This window comes from Eschrichtius robustus, chromosome X (genome assembly GCF_028021215.1).
Source record: "Eschrichtius robustus isolate mEscRob2 chromosome X, mEscRob2.pri, whole genome shotgun sequence".
NCBI lineage: Eukaryota > Metazoa > Chordata > Mammalia > Artiodactyla > Eschrichtiidae > Eschrichtius > Eschrichtius robustus.
Genome location: NC_090845.1, coordinates 62468772 through 62489928, shown reverse-complemented (window position 1 = coordinate 62489928; position 21157 = coordinate 62468772). Strand labels below are relative to the sequence as shown.

Sequence of the window (21157 nt, the reverse complement as noted above, 5' to 3'; positions counted from 1 at the left end):
TTAAAAAAGTAAATATATGTAAATGTCTCCGGAGACTCTTAAACTTGATGTTCTATAGTAATGTCTTTTGCATTTAATTTTAAGGTATAGCACCTGATGGAATTGGGCATTTTTCACAACCATAAGACTATATAGCTCTTAAGGATCCTTAAAATTTGATCCAGTTGAATTTTGGATATTTCGCATGGCTTCTTCTGACTCAAGGTCAGAACTTAAAAAGTTCATTCTACTAATATTCCCCTTGAGTCAGAAAATGTCTCCTAACTGCTCTCCTTAACAGTTTCTATATTCTTCATGATACCAATAAAAGAGGTAATACTAACATGATTAACAAGCTCAACAGTAATCCTCAACAGTGCCTAAATTATTGATTCTTTGATTGTATTTCCTTTTCTTTTAGACTGAAAACCTTGATTCCTAAAATAAAACACATCATCGCTATTATGTGTTTTTGCATCAAATACAAGAAGATGTTTTAAAAATACAGTATTAACATGATCAATAATGCTACAGAATAAAGTCAAAAATACATAAAGAAGCACTCCTGATCTATTCCTCTGTTGATCACTTCAGACAAATTCACTTAGTATATGAAAAGTGATCTTTATTAAACACTACCAAGTTGTTGGCATTCAGTGCTTGTAGTTGAGTGAGTATTGAAAGGATACGGCAAGAAGAAGAAAAGCAAGGCAGCAACAAAAAGGCTACTGCCAAAGAGAGGTTTTGGAATTCATTTACACAGTAAACATTTATTGAGCACTTACAATGTGCTAAACTCACTGGGGATACAAAGATTAGTGGGACTTTGTTGCTATCACTATGGATTTACAGTCTAATGGGGATGATATTGTATAAACAGAAATATTACATTCCAGTGTAGTAACTGCCATTACAGAGAGGTGAACAGAATGCTATAGGAACATAGAGGGCAGAGCAATCATTTATGTGTAATACACATTGTCTGAAGCACAGTGGTTAAAGGTTCAGCCTTTGAAGGCCTGTACTTAAGTCCCACAATTTACAAGATGGAAAAGTTATTTAACTCCTCTAAATCTCAGGGGTTTTTAACCTATAAAATGATAATAATATCACAGTATTTTTTTAAATATTTATTTATTTGTTTAGGCTGTGCCAGGTCTTAGTTGCAGCACATGGGATCTTCGTTGCAGCATGGGGGCTTCTTAGTTGCGGAATGCCAACTCTTAATTGTGGCATGTGAACTCTTAGTTGCGGCATGCAGACTTCTTAGTTGCAGCATGTGGGATCTTCATTGCAGCATGTGGGATCTTCATTGCAGCATGGGAGCTTCTTAGTTGCAGCATGCCAACTCTTAGTTGCAGCATGCAACCTCAGTTGCAGCACACAGACTTCTTAGTTGTGGCACGCGGACTTCTTAGTTGCAGCACACGGACTCTTAGTTGCGGCATGCATGTGGGATCTAGTTCCCCAACCAGGGATTGAACCCCTGCATTGGGAGCGCAGAGTCTTACCACTGGACCACCAGGGAAGTCCCATATGGCAGTATTGACTGAGGATTAAAATAAGCTAATGAACATAAATTTCTTAGTAAAACTGCTCAATAAATGATAGCTAGTTTGTGTTGCCTGAGAAGACATATACACATTTTTTCCCTGAGAGTTAGAAGGTTACAGTGTGTACAAATGCATGGAGGTAAGAGCATGTATGCAGGGATTTGAAATTCTGTATGGCTGAAGGTGAAGTGTTAGGTTGAAGCATGAAATCTGTCATTCAGTCATGCTATAGGTATTTATTGCAGATTGTCTACATGTCAGACATGTGGAAGATGCTGTAGGGAAAAAAGCAAATTCCCCTTCTTAGACACCTAGGACATTGTGAGGTGAGGAAGAAAGAGAAGGACGTTCTAAGAGGGAATACAATGTGTTAAGACATGGGGACATAAACGGGCCTGGTGTGTTTGTGGAATGGTGAGAAGCTTCATAGCTGGAGTTGGTGGTGGGGTAGAAAGTGAGGCTCATAAGGTAGACTGGATCCTAATATGCTAGACCAAGGAGTTTGGATTTTATCCTGTAGGAATTTGGAAGTCAAAAGAGTGGTTTTTGTTTTGTTTTATAAAGATCATTTTGAAAGCAGTGTGGAAGCTGAACTGGTCTGGAGTGGGGAGGGAATGGTGACAGGACTAGTTAGCAGGTGTTGTAGTAAGTAGTCCAAACTAATATTATAAGAGCCTGAACCCAGATTGTGGCAGTGCAGGCCAGGTTTGGCAGAATTATATTTCTGAGGTAGAATCAATAGAATTGCATGCTGCTTGATTGAATATGCAGGGTTAGGAAGAAGAGGTAGTTAGGGCAAAAGCAAAGGTTTCTAGTTTGGGAACCTGGTTTGTGGTTGAGAATGAGAATATAATTAAGGAATCCAATATATTGTGGAAGATTGGGGCAGTAGAGAACACAAGTCTGATTTCAGACCAGTGGAGCTTAAGGTACCCTTGTAGTCTATAGGTAGAGGTGTTTATAAGTAATTTGGAAAGCTTAAGCAGGAATTTGGGGCTAGTATTAAAAAGTTGGGGATCTATCACTGTATAGTTGACAGTTGAAGCTGTGTAAGCAGATGAACTTCTTAACCCCAGTGAGTAAGGATTGGACAGAAGAGGAGCGTCTGACAAAGGCAAGAAAGAAGAATGAGGAGACGGTAGTGTCCCAGAAGCCAAGAAGAAGAACTTTTGAGAAATAAAGACAATAAATAGCTTTAGGCAATGTGACTACAAGCCAGTGAATCCAGCAACCAGGAGGCTTTCCTTTATAGTTTTATGGAATCTTGGCAGAAGCCAGACTGTAGTGAATTGAATGAATGGAAAAGGAGAAAGTACTGACAGTGGATGTAGACTAATCCTTCCAGAAATCTGGCTATGAATGGAAGGAGGGAGAAAGGATAGGAGTTTGTAATGAAATAGGGTGGATATAAGTGTTTTTAGTTTGTTTCGAGTGGAGAAAGTTAAGTATGTCTGTAGGTAGACAAGAAAATGTTCCATAAAAAAAAGAAAATGTTAAAAATTGAGGTGAAAGGGGAAAATTGATAGAGACAGAGTCTAGAGAGACAGTCTTCCTTACAGAATCTTCTAGTGACCACCACATATAAGTTGGCTTACGATGCTCAGAGTGTGGAACAAAACCAGAGAAGAGGCAAGAGGGAGAGAGACACAAGAGAACAAAAGCTTGGACTCCTGTTCATAACTTCCTTTTATATTCTAGAGAATACTTATCATAGAGTACAATCAGTCTCTCTCTGGGTCTGATCTACCGTGTTACTTTGTCCTAGAAGATTTTGTTCACTCCCTTAGTTGAAAAAGCTACTTAGAAAATGCAACTCAGTTCAATTACTATTAAATGAACTGTCTCTGGACTTCCCTGGTGACGCAGTGGTTAAGAATCCACCTGCCAATGCAGGGGACAAGGGTTCGAGCCCTGGTCCGGGAAGATCCCACATGCCACAGAGCAACTAAGCCTGTGCGCCACAACTACTGAGCCTGCGCTCTGGAGCCCGTGAGCCACAACTACTGAGCCCATGTGCCACAACTACTGAAGCCCGCGTACCTAGAGCCCATACTCCGCAACAAGAGAAGCCACCTTAATGAGAGGCCTGCGCACCGCAACGAAGAGTAGCCCCAGCTCGCTACAACTAAAAAGAAAGCCCGCGCGCAGCAACTAAGACCCAACGCAGCCATAAATAAATAAATAAATAAATAAATAAGTAAATTTTAAAAAATAAAAGAAATGCAAAAAAAAAAAATGAACTGTCTCTCTGTTAATTGTTTTCTCCAGCTTTATTGGGATATAACTGACATATAACATTGTATAAGTTTAAGGTGTACAATGTGTTGATTTTATACACTTACATATTGCAAAATGATTACCACCAGCCACATAATTACCATTTCTTTCTTGTGGTGAGAATATTTAAGATCTACTGTTAACAACTTTAAAGTATATAATACAATATTATTAATTATAATCACAATGCTGTACATTAGATACCCATAATTTATTGATCTTATAACTGGAATTATGTACCCTTTGAACATCTCTCCTTCTCCACTCCCCAGCCCTTGGAAACCACCACTCTGCTCTCTGTTTCTATGAGTTCAGCTTTTTTAGATTCCACATATAAGTGATAGCATACAGTATTTGTCTTTCTCTGTCTGACTTATTTCACTTAGTATAATGCCCTCAAAGTTAATCCATGTTGTTGCAAATGGCAGAATTTCTTTCTTTCTTGAGGCTGAATATTCCATCGGATGTATGTACGTGTGTGGGTGTGTCTGTGTGTGTGTGTCTGTGTCTGTGTGTGTATCCCACAACTTTTTTATCCATTCATCTGTCAATAGACACTTAGGTTGTTTCCATATCTTGGCTGTCATGAATAATGCTGCAGTGAACATTGGGGTGCAGGTATCTCTGATATTCTGTTAGTTTTTTGAGGAACCCATACTGTTTTCCATAGAGGCTGTACCAATTTACATTCCCACCAACAGTATATGAGGGTTCCCTTTTCTCCACACCCTCTCCAGCATTTATTGTTTGTAGACTTTTTGATGATAGCCATTCTGACGGGTATGAGGTGATATCTCACTGTAGTTTTGATTTGCATTTCTCTAATAATTAGTGATGTTGTGCATCTTTTCATGTACCTGTTTGCCATCTGTATATCTTCTTTGGAAAACTATCTGTTCAGGTCTTCTGCCCGTTTTTTTAATTCGGTTGCTTGTTTTTTGATATTGAATTGTATGAGCTGTTTATATATTTTTTGATATTAACCCCTTGTTGGTCATATCATTTGCAAATATCCTCTCCCATTCCATAGTTTGTCTTTTCGTTTTGTCAATGGTTTCCTTTGCTGTGCAAAAGCTTTTAAGTTTAATTAAGTTCTATTTGTTTATTTTTGCTTTATTTCTTTTGCCTTAGGACACAGATCCAAAAAAATATTCCTGTGATTTATGTCAGAGAGTGTTCTGCCTGTGTTCTCTTCGAGGAGTTTTATGGTTTCCAGGCTCTGGTGGGGTGTGTGTGGAGAGGGACCCCAGTGGCTATCATCAGCAAATGTGAATACCTGTGGAGCAAAGACGGTGAAATCTTTAGAGGGTCTGCAGCGGCTGGGTTGGCCTTTAGTTTCTTCAGTGGCAGAATCTGCTGTTTGTCTGCAGGGCAGGTCACTGTGAACTGCGATTGCTGCCACTGCATGACTGTATTGGTAGCCCCTGTTTTTTCCTTATTCCTAGCCATCTCTATATGTCTCAGTTTTGATGGTCTGGGTGGAATGAAACTGAAGTGGGACCTTCATGTGGTGCCCAAAAGGCTGGAAACTGGTCGCTCATCCCACTCTTCCTTTTCTGGTGAGGGAAACCCTCTACCTGAGAAACTCCCTCTTGGTACTTACTGAGCAATGCTTACTTGGGGGATGTGATGATGCAGGCAAAAATGAAGCTATCTTTTTTCTCTTCTTGGGCAGTTATTCTCAGGCTTTGTTTTTCTACTGTGTTGCCAAAGTTTCTTAATTGGACTACAGAGCTCTCCCACAGCTGTTTTTGTTCATGGATAGCTGTCTAATTGTTGATCTTTGTTGGGGGATGGAGGCCAGGGTCTCCTATGTCACCATTTTGGTGACGTCCTTAATAAATTTTATTGTTTGGATTTTTTTCATTATAGTAGTTAACATGTTTATTTTAGGAACTTCAGGAAATACAGATAAACAAACAGAAAAGATAAGAGAACTTGGGTACCCTACTCCCCAGAGATAATCAATACTAGCATTTTGGTATATGTTCTTCAAGTCCTTTTTTCTGTGTGTAATAGCTGTGCGTAGAGCCAAACTCCATCTAACCACTTTCACAAGACTTTCATCTGTCAGATTCCAAATGGTCCCAGTTAGGTTTCTACAGTACTTATTTGATAAGCCACACAGTGTATTATGTTAATGTTATTTCTTCTGGGAATCACCAAGGAGTCACATTTTCATTTTCCATGCATTCTAGATTTGAAAGCATATCACTAACCATCTGTTATAGGGATTCTAGTTTTTTTGTTCCTTCTTGCTACTGGACATGATTGTCTTATAATTCTCACTGGGAATTGATTAGTGTATAGATATTGCCAGGTAAAATAATTAGTGCTATAATGAGTATGTTGGAAGCTAAAAACTTGGAAAAAGAATTACTTACTGAAATTTTAATAAGAATTGTCATCTAAGAGATGAGATTAGCCATCTGTAGAAGTGGTTTACAAGTGTGTTATTAATGGAAACATAGGAAACAATCAAATTAATCAAGATACAGCTTTAGAACTGGGAGGTAACTAAAGAAAGCATTTCTACAAGCAATTTTTATAGGCTTTTAAGATTACAACAGTATTTCTACATGTCTTTTAGTTTTTCTACAGCAGAAACTATGTAGAAGTACTTCCTTGTCCGTATTACAGATCTGTCTCATTTTTCCCTTTTTTATTATGGTAAAATGTACATAGCCTAAAATTTACCCTTTTAATCATTTTTCAGTGTACAGTTCAGTGGCATTAATTACATTCACATTTTGTATAACCATCACCTCTATTCATTTCCAGAACTTTTTTATCATCCCAAGCTGAAACTCTGTACCCATTAAACAATAACTCTCCATTCCTCCCTCAGCCCCTGGGAACCACTATTCTCCTTTCTGTCTCCATGAATTTAACAACTCTAGGTACCTCATGTAAGTGGAATCATACAATATTTGTCTCTTTGTGTCTGGCTTATTTCACTTAGCATTCTGTCTTTAGGGTTCACCCATGTTGTAGCGTGTTCAGAATTTCCTTCCTTTTTAAGTTTGAATAATATTCCATTGTATATATATACCACATTTTGTTTATCCATTCATATGTTGATGGTCATTTGTGTTGTTTTCACCTTTTGGCTATTGTGAGTAGTGCTGCTATGAACACAGGTATACAAATATCTGTTCGAGTTCCTGTTTTCAGTTCTTTTTGGGTATATATCTAGATGTGGAATTGGTGACTCATATGGTAATTCTATGTTTAATTTTTTGTGAAACCTCTATACTGCACCATTTTACATTCCCACCAACAATGCACAAGGGTTCCAGTTTCTCCACATCCTCACTAAGACTTATTATTATCCTCTGATTTTTTAAAATAATAGCCATCCTAATATCCTAATGGGTATGAAGTGGTATCTCACTGTGGTTTTGATGTGCATTTCCCTAATGATTAGTGATGTTGAGCATCTTTTCATGTGTTTTTTGGCCATTTGTATATCTTCTTTGGAGAAATGTCTATTCAAGTCTTTTGCCTATTTTTAAATTAGATTGGTTTTGTTGTTATCTTTTGAAGGATAAATTTGCTGGATACAGAGTTCTAGGTTGGGTTTTTTCTTTCAACACTTTAAATATTTCACTGCACTCTCTTCTTGCTTGCATGGTTTTTGAAGAGAAGTCTGATGTAATTCTATCCTTGTACCTCTAGGTAAGGTGTTTTTTAAGCCTGACTTCTTTAAAGATCTTGTCTTTGATGTTCTGTAATTTGAATATGATTTGCCTGTGTAGATTCTTTTTTTTTTTTTTTTTTTTGGTATTTATCCTGCTTGGTGTTCTCTGAGCTTCCTGGATCTGTGGTTTGTTATCTGTCACTAATTTTGGAAAATTCTCAGCCATTATTAGTTCAAATATTTCCTCTGTTCCTTTCCTTCTTTCTGGTATTCCCTTTATGCATATATTATACCTTTCGTAATTGTTTCACAATTATTGCATATTCCATCTTTTTCATTTTTTTCTTTTTGCATTCCATTTTTAGAAGTTTCTATTTACATATCTTCAAACTCACTGATTCTTTTTTTAATTTATTTTTTATTGAAATATAGTTGATTTACAATGTTGTGTTAATTACTGCTGTACAGCAAACTAACTCAGTTATACATATATATATATATATATATACATTCTTTTTAATATTCTTTTCCATTATGGTTTATCACAGGATATTGAGTATAGTTCCCTGTGCTATACAGTAGGACCTTGTTGTTTATCCATTCTGTATATACCACAAACTCACTGATTCTTTCCTCATTTATATCTCATCTACTGATGTGCCCATAGAAGACATTCTTCATGTCTGTTATAGTGGTTTTTATTTCTATCATTATTTTTTGGTTCTTTCTTAGAGTTTCCATGTCTCTGCTTACATTACACATCTGTTCTTGTATGTTGTCCAGTTTCTCCAATAGAGCCCTTAGCATATAGTTATTTTAAATTCCTGTTCTGGTAATTCCAAAATCTCTGCCATATCTGAGTCTGGTTCTGATGCTTGCTCTGTCTCTTTATACTGTGTTTTTTGCCTTTTAGTATGCCTTGTAATGTGTTGTTGAAGGGTAGACATATGATGTACTGGGTAAAAGGAACTCAGGTAAATTGGCATGTAGTGTGAGATTTTATGTTTATTTGGCTAGGAGTTAGGCTGAGTTTACTGTTTGCTGTAGCTGTGTCAGAGGTAAAATTTCCTACAGTGTCTGTTTTTTTGTCTCCCCTGTCATCTTTGAGTTTCCCTAGAGAGTCCTTAAATAAGGTCTGAGATGTGCTGTTCTTTCCATTGTAATTCCCTGCTTTATACAGGAGTCTTACTGATGTGGTGGTATGATATCAGAAGATGGGAAGGATTCTATATTCCTATTTCCTGGGCTGTAATCTTTATAAGTGCTTTTTCATTCCACACCCCCACCCCTTCTTAGGTGAAACAGGAAAGCTAGAGGGGGCTGGATTGGGTATTTCTATTCCTCCAGATCAGCTAGGCTCTGGTAGAACCTAAGGTGGAATCTAATCATCTGAAATGTTGGTGACTCCAACTTTAGAAATAATGAATACTGGACTTCCCTGGTGGCACAGTGGTTAAGAATCCACCTGCCAATGCAGGGGACACGAGTTCGATCCCTGGTCCAGGAAGATCCCACATGCCGTGGAGCAACTAAGCCCGTGTGCCACAACTACTGAAGCCCACGTGCCTAAAGCCCACGAGCCACAACTGAGCCCACGTGCCACAACTACTGAAGCCCATGGGCCTAGAGCCGTGCTCTGCAACAAGAGAAGCCACCACAATGAGAAGCCCACGCACCACAACGAAGAGTAGCCCCCGCTCGCCACAACTAGAGAAAGCCCTCACGCAGCAATGAAGACCCAACGCAGCCAAAAATAAATAAATAAATTTATTTTAAAAACTAATAAAATAAAAATTAAAAAAATAAAATGATAAGCATCTTCTAAAATATTGGATATTAATGCTTAGTGAGCTCTCAGGTTTGTAGTTCTACGTCTGCCATGTACCTTTACATTTTCTATAGGGAGCCATTCCCCAACCCCCAACCCCTGTCCACGCACTTGCTTAATCCTGTCTGGCTTTCAGAATCAAGTGGCTAAAGGAAGAAAAGCTTAGTAAAGGGACTTAGGTTCCCTTTTTTTCTACTGCTTCTTTATTGGCACCATTTCCTACTCCCCAAACAATAACTAAAAAAGCAAAAACTAATTTTCAATAAAAACCCTTTTATATTAACAGTTTTATGGCAGGTCAATGCCATATTGCCTATTCTTGGATTGTGGGGACTGTATCTGTGGGGTTTCCCAAGACAAGGAGCCCCTAGAAAGCTGGAAACATCAACCCAATTATGCACTTAATTCCTTTGTCAAGGTGCTGTAACCAAAGACCACACAGAGATGGTAAACCATAAGGGTTATATTTAGTATGAAGGGAAGAACAGGCATATAGAGGGATTGCTCCAAGACTGTCACTTCGGGAACCTGCGGCCTTTCCCCAGTTCTCTCTGCCTGCCCAGTCAGTATCACTACAGGAAGTGGGGCTATTGTTAGGGATGACCTTAAGTGAAAGTGCTTAAATGTTTTCTGTGTGAGGTTTGTATGATGAGAGTCAATCTTAGTTCTCTCTCTCCTGTCTTGCCTGTCTCTCTGTCCCCCACCACCACTAACAACTTTTACAACTACTGTGATTTATCTAGAAGTGAAATACCAGTCCAGAGAGCTCCAAAGTCAACATGGAAATGAAACCTCAGCAGAGCAATGTCCATTCTGTTACCTCCTGTCCAGGGCACTTTTTGCTACCCAGAGGTAGGCTGAGGCCAAAATTCTTGGTGGGTTTAACTCACCCCAGATAGTCAGAAACCAGATAGACAGGGAAGATAGGAAGGAAGGCTTGGTCCACAGAAACTGAAACGGCTCGACATTATAGTCAACTTAGTGCCGGTTGGCCCCACCTTAAACCCTTCTAATCTCTTCTGTTCCTATCCCTGAAACCTTTATGACTCTGGCCTTTGTGTTCTTTTCTAGGTGACCAGGGTGATATTTAAAAGAAGACAGGAAGCTATAGTAACATGCAAAGCAGATTTGGAATTAGGGAATGTTCTCCTTGGCTCCAGGTTCCAGACTTCAATTTTTTCATTCAACTTAAATTTTATGAGTACTTACTTAGGCCAGGTATTTGGTGAGACTTTGAGATAAGGATTTGGGTAAGATTTAGTCCCTGTCCAGGAAGAGTTCATAATTTGGTGGGGAACACACAAATATGAACAAATAATTGCCATATTATAAAGTGCAAGTACTAGAATAGACGTGCTATGGGGAGCGCTGTCAGTAAAAAAATCCTCAGCCAGTCTGGTTTTGGGGCCAGACCCAGTCGACTCCTGCTGCTTTCCAGAGCCAATCCAGAAAAAAGAAACTCAGGTGGAGTCTGAAAGCTCATAATGCAAAGGCTGCGGAGCTGAGAAGGGGTAGTAGCTTGCCCACCACCTCCAGAGGCAGCGGGAGGGGGGCGGCTCAAGGAGCTCAGCGGGTGCCTTTACCTGTTTGCTCATTGCTCCTGAGGACCATCAGGGTCTCCTTCATTTCCCTCTAAGGACACCAGAGCTGTTGGAAGGTAAGCTGAGGCATATTAAAATTTGGGGGGGGTTGAGTAAAAACCAATTTGAATTGGGCAGCGCCAAACTGGAGGTGGTTGGGGTCGTTCTAACTATAGGAGGTGGGGGGAGAGACTTTTGTGGAGAAAAGGCAAAAGCAAAGTAAGGAAATTATTGATTGGCTATTACTTAAAGTCTAGTTGGCTGCTTGTGATTGGTTGTCCTTATCGCTGTAATTTTGAAACCTTGAGGCGTTTATAGGCTTAGATTCTGGCCTGCTTACATAGGCCACCATGGCATTAAAGCCACATCAGTCTAATGGCCTCCTTATTTAATTAATTTAACAACATATATATAAATATTTATACATGTATCTGTATTAAGCTAAATATGAGTTCATACTAATGTCTCCAATTCATATCTATTACCCTGTGGATCATTTTAGCTTCTTCCCTTTGCTTATCTGTACCCTCCCACTCCAACAGTAAGAAAACTGGCTCCTATAATCCACCATCAGGTACTTAATTGTTCAATTCCAGTATACATGTATAGTGGTTTCAGAATTGCTAGCCTGTACTCTCAGGGGAAACAACTTTATCAACCAGAATAGAGTGCTTATGTACAGTCCCTTTTGCCTATATTCTTAGACACAACTCATTTACAAAGTTACTTAGGTTTGCACCTTTGCCCCCACCCACTTCAGGAAGGTTCTTTCATACATTTGTAACACAGATTCTTTTTTCATATTCTGCATTCTGACCTTGTATCTCTTGACCTCCCAAATGATTTTTTGTTTTAGTTACATATATTAAGTTTTACTCTTTGTGCTATAAAGTTCTATGGCTTTTGAAAAACGTGTAAAGCATCCACCATTACAATATCATAGAGAATAGTTTCACTGTCCAGAAATATTCCCCTGTGCTTCACCTATTCAACCCTCCTCCTCTTCTCCAAATTCCTGTAAACCAGTGATGTTTTTACTGTCACTATAGTTTTGCCTCTTCTAGAACGTCATATAAATGGAATTATACAGTATGTAGTCTTTTCAGACTGGCTTCTTTCACCTAGAAATATATATTTATGATTCATCCATGTTTTTGCATGGGTTGATAGTCCATTCCCTTTTATCCCTCAGTAGTATCCCATTATTTGGATGTACCACAGTTTGTTTATTTAGTCACTTACTGGGGAACATCTTGGTTGCTTCTAGTAATTATGAATAAAGCTGCTATAAACATTCACATCCAAAAAAAAAAAAAAAAAGATCCTCACAGAAGAAATATTTGAGCTGAATACTGAAGGAAAAGGAAGAGTTTACTAAGGAGAATGAGTGAGAACAGCATGAGGAAGGGCAGAGAGGGATGAAAGAACATGTCATGTTTGGGGGCCATCAGAAAGTTTTCCCTAATTGAAATGGTACATTTATGATGACAAAGTTGGAAAGGTAGGATGGGACTAGATCATAAAGATTCATGGAGTGTGGACTTTATCCTTATAGACCAATGTTTTCCAACTTCACTTATTCATATTCTACCTTCACCATTTTAATTTCTTAAATCTAGGCAATAATATCTTTGAAATCATGAGTTTAATATATTTTCTTAAGAATATTAAAAAAAAGTATGCCTATTAAAATAAAAATGTATTCATTTGTCTCCCAACAGTGATACACTATAACTGTTTAGAAAGATAATTTTGAGAGCGTTATATGAGAGAGAGTGGATGGAGGAGTCAAACAGGGGATTATTTTAAAGGCTATTGAAATACCGAGAGATGATGAAGTTCTGAACTAAAAAAAGCCTTATTGGCGGTGATGGTAGAGAGGGGAAGGGCTTTAAAAGAGATTTAGGAACTAGAATAGACAGGATTTATTAATTAGAGGAAGGTAAGGATATTTATGAACTAAAATCTGGATTTGGTGACTAATTAAGTGGAAGGGTGGAAGATTACAGAAAAGGAAGGATCTAGAATTACTTGCAGGTCTCTTGTCTTGGAAGTGAATGATGGTACCAGTTCACCCAAGCAGAGAACAAGAGCAAAATTAGGTTTGAGGGAAAAAATTTCCCTCGAAAATTTATTTAATTGAAAATTTCTTTTAAGTTACAAATACAGTATGTTCTCACTGTAACAAGTGAAATAAAAAATGCAAGAAGATAAAGTTAAAAATCTACCCTTTCATATCCCCCTCCCCTCCCCTTGTAACATCGAGGGTACCAATTTGTGCAGCCTTTCACACCTTCTTCATGTGTGTGTATTTATGCGCACAAATACGATGACCATTTTGTATAAAAATGAGGTCATATTCTCTCTCTCCCTCCCTCTCCCCCCTCCCCCACCTCCCTCTCTCTCTGCTTTGTGCTTCCCTCCACAGCACCTGCACATCACTCCACAGCGGTAGCAGGCTCGAAGGGGTAGGTAACAGCAAGAACAGGGGGCGAAGAAACACAAGTCAGTAAGAGCCATCCACCGGAGGCAAAACTCATAGCTAGTATCGCACAGGCACAGGTCTGTATAGTCTCCCTCGGGTCCGACATACAGCGATAGAGCATGCTGTCCTCACCACATACAGCTCACCACTTGAAGCAAAGTTCTCATGGAGTCAGGCGCGTCCTGACAGTGGCCCCTCCGGTTTTCCTCATGGTTGAAAGCGTCCTGGCAGTACGCGCACCGCCCACTCGGAGCGTTCCCTGTCCTCCTTCCACCACCGGGACTTGCCCCGGAATGGCTGTGTCTTGATCATGCTGGCCCCGCGCTGATGCCAAAGTCTGAGGAGTCCTCATGGGGGTAATTGTAGTCGTGCTTAAGGACCTTGTCCTTGGCGAAGCGCAGGTACGAGCCCGCGTCTTCCAAGGGGTTCAGGTATTTGTCCCTCGCCGGCACCGGTAATCCTCGTAATGTGCGTCATCCAGGTCTTCTCCCTGGGTTGATGTGCACGATCTCCTAGTCGTCCAGGAAGCTCACCTGGCAGTAGGGCCTTGCCATCAGCTGTTCCAGGTGATAATGGTCTGTGGGGTGTGAGTCGTGGAGGTGACCCAGGGTATAAATCCTCTGGTGCTCACAGGATATGAGGGAGGAGATTGTCCGAATAAGTTGTTCCTTCTTCTGAGACGAATTATTGATAGAAGAACTGTCTGTAGCTGTTGTAAAAACGTCATTGCAAAGCTCAGCTTCGCTACGGATGGTGGAAGATGATGTTGAGCTTTCTATAAGGTCTTCGATTGCTTTCCTCACTCAAGGCTTCGGACAGTAAGTCAAAACTTACTATTGTTGACCTTCCAATGATGAAAGGTTGGGTTGGCTTTGGTGTAGACCAATTCCTTTCTTAAATAGCATTCCAGTACCACCAGTTTGTCTTTCTGTCGTTCACCTTGGATGAGAAAGCCGATTTGTCATCCGGGTGCGTGACCTTACCTATCCCACCTTCCTTCCTGTGGGAACCATCCCCCCACTGGAGTCATCTGAGGTCATAACCACAGCCTTGACGCGCATAGTATAGCTGTCCTCACCCGCGTGTGTTTCTTTGGTCATTTTCCTGTTCACCTACATACCTGTCCTGTGGCGGTGGGCAGCCTTCATTTCCCTGTCCGCTCCCCTTCCCCCTTATTCACATCTTGGAGATCGCCTGATTTGGTTGGGGGGTGGGGTGGCTAGAGCAAGGTGACTGAAGCGCCTGGGCAGGGGTGCATAGGCAAGGTGGCGGGGGCGGGGACTGAGCACCATGGGGCCAGGGGGTGGAGGCCAGCAGGGGCTCTGGGGACTTGGGAGCGGGTAGAGCGGAGAAGGGAGCGATTTGGGTGGAAAAACAAGCGTGCTGCTGAGAGCCGGGGAGTGCTGAGAGAAGAAGGAGAGGGCCAGCTGCCGGAGGGGGCTCAGTCCCGGGTTGCCCCTCTCCCCCACCCAGGCCAGACCAATCACGGTTTTGGGGGAGCTGCGCCTGCGAGGCGCTGCAGGGTACCCCACTGAGCTACATCTCTCCACTCCACCGATTTACTCCACATTGGATTCTTACCATCGTCAAGAGGAGGAGCTTCCCTTTTTTTTTTTAACATCTTTATTGGAGTATAATTGCTTTACATTGCTGTGTTAGTTGCTGCTGTATAACAAAGTGAGTCAGCTATACGTATACATATATCCCCATATCCCCTCCCTCTTGTGTCTCCCTCCCACCCTCCCTATCCCACCCCTCTAGGTGGTCACAGAGCACTGAGCTGATCTCCCCGTGCTATGCGGCTGCTTCCCACTAGCTATCTATTTTACATTTGGTAGTATTTTTAAGTCCATGCCACTCTCTCACTTCGTCCCAGCTTACCCTTCCCCCTCCCCCTCAAGTCCATTCTCTACATCTGCGTCTTTATTCTTGTCCTGCCCCTAGGTTCTTCAGAACCTTTTTTTTTTTTTTTAGATTCCATATATATGTGTTAGCATACGGTATTTGTTTTTCTCTTTCTGACTTACTTCACTCTGGATGACAGACTCTAGGTCCATCCACCTCACGACAAATAACTCAATTTCGTTTCTTTTTATGGCTGAGTAATATTCCATTGTATATATGTGCCACATCTTCTTTATCCATTCATTTGCTGATGGACACTTAGGTTGCTTCCATATCCTGGCTATAGTAAATAGAGCTGCAATGAACATTTTGGTACATGACTCTTTTTGAATTATGGTTTTCTCAGGGTATATGCCCAGTAGTGGGATTGCTGGGTCGTATGGTAGTTCTATTTTTAGTTTTTTAAGGAACCTCCATACTGTTCTCCATAGTGGCTGTATCAATTTACATTCCCACCAACAGTGCAAGAGGCATTCCTTTTCTCCACACCCTCTCCAGCATTTATTGTTTGTAGATTTTTTGATGATGGCCATTCTGACTGGTGTGAGGTGATACCTCATTGTAGTTTTGACTTGCATTTCTCTACGGATTAGTGATGTTGAGCATCCTTTCATGTGTTTGTTGGCAATCTGTATATCTTCTTTGGATAAATGTCTATTTAGGTCTTCTGCCCATTTTTGGATTGGGTTGTTTATTTTTTTGATATTGAGCTGCATGAGCTACTTGTATATTTTAGAGATTAATCCTTTGTCAGTTGCTTCATTTGCAAATATTTTCTCCCATTCTGAGTGTTGTCTTTTTGTCTTGTTTATAGCCAAAGCAATCTTGAGAAAGAAAAATAGAACTGGAGGAGTCAGGCTCCCTGACTTCTGACTATACTACAAAGCTACAATAATCAAGACACTATGGTACTGGCACAAAAACAGAAATATAGATCAATGGAACAGGATAGAAAACCCAGAGGTAAACCCACGCACATATGGTCACCTTATCTTTGACAAAGGAGGCAAGAATATACAATGGAGAAAAGACAGCCTCTTCAATAAGTGGTGCTGGGAAAACTGGACAGCTACATGTAAAAGAATGAAATTAGAACACTCCCTAACACCATACACAAAAATAAACTTAAAATGTATTAGAGATCTAAATGTAAGGCCAGACACTATCAAACTCTTAGAGGAAAACATAGGCAGAACCCTCTGACATAAATCACAGCAAGATCCTTTTTGACCCACCTCCTAGAGAAATAGAAACAAAAACAAAAATAAACAAATGGGACCTAATGAAACCCTTTTCTTATAAGGACACAAGTCATATTATATTAGGGTCCACTCTGATGAGTTCAACTTTACTTGACTACATCTGCAAAGACACTTGCTATAGACTGAATCTTCCTGTTCCCCCCAAAATTCGTATGTTGAAATCTGATTTCTAATGTAATGGTATTTGGAGGTGGGGGGCCTTGGGGGTGAATAAATTATGAGGGTAGAGTCCTCATGAATGAGAATTAGTGCCCTTTCAAAAGAGACCCCAGAGAGCTCCCTTTGCCCTTTCTGCCATGTGAGAATACAAGAAGTCAGCAGTCTGCAACCTGGAAGAGGGCTCTCCCCAGAATTCAACCATGCTGGCACCCTGATCTCAAACTTCCAGCCACTAGAACTGTGAGAAATAAATTTCTGTTATTTATAAGCTACCCACTCTGTAGTACTTTGCTATAGAAGCCTGAACTAAGACAGCCCTATTTCCAAATAAGGCCACATTCACAGGTATGGGTGTTAGGACTTCAATATATCTTTTTATGGGATACAATTCAACCTATAATAGTAATTATTGATATGTTGAGGCTTGAGTCTGCCATTTTATTATTTATTTTCTGTTTGTTTCCTCTGTTTCCTGTTCTTCTTTCTCTTTTTTTGCTTTCCTGTGCTTGCTTGAACATTTTTAAGGATTCTATCTTGATTTGTTTATAGTATTTTCGAGCACACTGCTTTATATAGTTTTCTTAGTTGTTGCTCTAGGAATTATAATATAAATATGTAACTTATAACAGTCTATTGATATTGGTATTTTACTACCTCAAGTGCAGTAGAGAGACCTTACTTTCATTTAGATCCCTTTACCGTATCCACTTTAAAAATGTATAATTGTCTTAAGTATTTCCTCTGCATATACTGAGACACCACATCAGACGGTGTCATAATTTTAGCTTTAACCATCAAACATGGTTTCTTAAGAGGATAGTATACCCCTATTTTTGCCCATTCTGATGTTCTTTCCTTTCTAAAGTTCCAGGCCTCCTTCTTTTATCATTTCCTTTCTGTTTAGAGAACTTCCTTTAGATGTTCTTTAAGGGCAGGTTTGTTAGCAACAAATTCTCTCAGTTTTCCCTTGTATCAGGGATAGTTTTACCAGACATAGAATTTGTGGTTGACAGTTATTTTTTTTGAATAATTATTTTTTAGAGCAGTTTTATGTTTACAGAAAAATTGAGAAGATAGTACGGAGAGTTTCCATATACCCCACATTCAATTTCCCCTATTGTTAACATCTTATATTAGTACATTAGTATGGTACATTTGTTACAATTAATGAAGCAATATTGATACCTTATTATTAAAGTTTATACTTTATCCAAATTTCCTTTGTTTCAACCTAATGTCCTTTATTTGTTTCAGAACCATCCAGGATACCACATTACATTTAGTCATCATGTCTTCTTAGGCTCCTCTTGGCTGTGACAGTTTCTCAGATTTGTATTGCTTTTGATGACCTTGATAGTTTTGAGGATCACTGGACAGCTGTTTCATAGAATATCCTCTGCTGGAATTTGTCTGATGCATAAAAAAACTGGAGTTATGGGTTTTGGGGAGGAAGACCACAGAGGTGAAGTACCATTTTCATTGCATCATATCAAGGGTACATAATATCAAAATGACTTATCACTTTAGATATTCACCTTGAGCACCTGGCTGAGGTGGTGTTTGTCAGGTTTCTCCACAGTAAAGTTACTCTTCTATCCCCCTTCCCATATTGTACTCTTGGAAGTCACTGTGTGCACCCAAACTTGAGTAGAGTTTTGCTCTACCTCCTTGAGAGCAAACTATCTACATAAATTATTTAGAATTTTGATTGGGAGATTTGTCTCTTTTCCCCCATATATGTATGTATGTATGTATGAATAAATGTATGTTTGTATGTATGTATTTGTCCATCCAATCAGTCAATCATTATATCAGTATAGACTCATGGATATTTATTTTATACTTTGGATTATAATCCAATCCTACTTTTTTGTGTTGCTCGAATTGTTCTAGCTTTGGCCATTGGGAGCTCTTTTAGTTGGCTCCCGTGTCCCTTTGACATACCCCTATCGTTGTGGGGTTTTTTTCCTTTTGAGCACTTTCTTACTTTCTGGCTCTACAAGATGGTCTAGGCTCATCTTATGTGTTTCCTGCCCTAATCTGACAGTTCTGCTCTTTCTGTGCTTGAAAAATTTTGTGCCACTATCTTCTGGCCTGCATGGTTTCAGGTGAGGAATCTGTTATCATTCAAATTGATGTCCACTTATAAGTAGTGCATCTTTTTTCTTTGGCTGACTTCGGGATTTTTTCTGTCTTTCATTTTCAGAAGTTCAATTATGATGTGTCTTAGCATGGATTTCTTTGTAATTCATCCTTTCTAATAGCTGCATACTATTCTATATGTGGAGATATCACAATTGAAATGTATGCCACAGACATATAATCACTAATACAAAAATATACATATAAAGAATATTTATTGCAGCATTATTGTTAGTGGCAAAAAATGGGAATAGACTGTAAGATCAAAGAGAATGTGTTATTAATTGGGGGGATGTCCTCAGTGCTGTAGGCTGAGGGAATCATGTTCCTCAGTTTATAGCATATTGTCATCATTGGCCCATGCAAGATTCCTCCCTTGTTTGTATGTTTTCTTTTAGCCCCATTTTCCACTCCCATGCCCTCTTCACCCCTCAGGCAACCATTCCTTAATGTATATCCTTTTGTTTGAATATATTCTTATAAAATGCAATTTGTTATTTTATGTGTGTATTATTTTAATTTACATAAATCATATTGTGTTAGACATTCCAATGTTTTTTTTTTTTCACTCTGCACACTGTTGTAGAAGCCATTCCAATCAGATGCTTGGGATGAACACAAACACACTACTGTATAGAAGATATATAACCAGCAAGGGCCTGCTGTGTAGCACAGGGAACTATACTCAATATTCTGTGACAACCTATATGAGAAAAGAATCTAAAAAAGAATGAATATATGTACATGTATAACTGAATCACTTTGCCGTACACTTGAAACTAACACAACATTGTAAATCAACTATACTCCAATAAAATTTTATAAAAAGAAAGAAAAAAAAAGAATCTAAGGCATTCCCTCTAACTGCCGTATAGTACTCCAAGGTATATGTCTACCGTATTTTCCCTATCAGCTTCTCCAGTGATGGACAAGCAGATTACCTCCACCTTCCTGTTAACACAAACAACAGTGTGATGAGCATACTCATACATGCACCCTATGGACTTGTGTGGCAATTTCTTTGGCATATAAGGGATATATATATATACATGTATTTCATATTTTAATAGATATTGCCAGATTACTTTCCTGAAAGGTTATAGTAAGTCTTACTTCTACCAGAGGTGTATGAGAGTCCCTGTTATCCCTAATCTTTGCCAACATTGGATGTTATCATTCTCGTGAATTTTTGCCAGCCTTGGTGAGAAACATTGCATTTATTGCTTTAATCTGCATTTTCCTGATTATTAGGTGAGATTGGGCATCTTCTCATATGTTTTTGGCAACTTGAATTTCTTCTGTAAATTGCCTTGTTTAGGATTGAATTCTGAATGTGTTGAGTTTGTCATCTAGGAGCATCTAGATGACCTGTCTAGTAGGCAACTCAAAATATGAGTCTGTAGTTCCAAAGAGAATTAGAGTTGGGAGATGGCAAATTGAGAGTTGACAGTTTATAGATGAGAGCCAAAATCATCTAAATGGGATCTAAATGATAGGATCATCCTTGAAAACAGTGTAAAGTGAGGAAAGAGCTGAACAGAACCCCTGCAAATACATTTAAGCAGCAGATAGAGTCAGGAAGAATGCGAGAAAGAAAAGTCACAGAGGAGGGAGAGAAACAGGAGAGAGTGATGCCAGGGAAGCCAAGGGAGGAGAGATCGTCAAAGAAAAGGAGGTGATCGGCCATGTCCAAGGCTACAGAGAGGCCCAGTGAGATTAGTACTGAAAAGTATCCGTTAGATTTGCAATTAGGGCATTATTTGTCACCTTAGTGAATGTAGTTCCAATAATATGGTGAGGTCAGAAACCAGATTGCAGGGGTTGAGAAGAGACTCAGAGGTAAGGAAGTAGATATAGTGAGAAATAGATGATCCTTTAAAGAAGTTCAGACCTAAAGGGAAGGAGAGAGGGTAGCAGTTAGAGGGATTATAAGGTTTGGGGAGGGCTTCATTTGTTTTAAGAAAACAGACTTGATCATTTGTACAGGCTGAGAGAAAGAGAGGTTAGAGGCAAGAGGAAGAGAGATTTTCTAAAATGTCCAAAGTGGAACTCCTGATTTCCCTTCCAAATTTGCTTCCCAAAACTTTCCAATCTCAGTAAATGGCACCACTATCACTTAGTTTCTCAACCCCCAAACCTGGATATGATGCTTGAGTCCTCCCTTTCATCCCTTTCTCTCATTCCATTTCATGAACAAGTGGGAATGCTGGGAGAGCACCTAAATTTTCTAATATTCCAATAACCTTACCTGGTTCATTGAAGCCCTCCCAGAGCGGGATGTAGGAGCCACGCAGGTCAGGGTCAGAAAGAGGGTGAGCTTGCTTTTTATTTCCTGGCCACGTTCAAG

The 21157-nt window shown here is 39.5% G+C and overlaps 1 pseudogene; it reads right to left on the bottom strand.

The window, feature by feature from the left end:
• Positions 1-10868: 10868 nt before the first annotated feature.
• LOC137757380 (sprouty-related, EVH1 domain-containing protein 2 pseudogene) lies at positions 10869-14442 on the bottom strand (annotated as a pseudogene).
• Positions 14443-21157: the final 6715 nt, after the last annotated feature.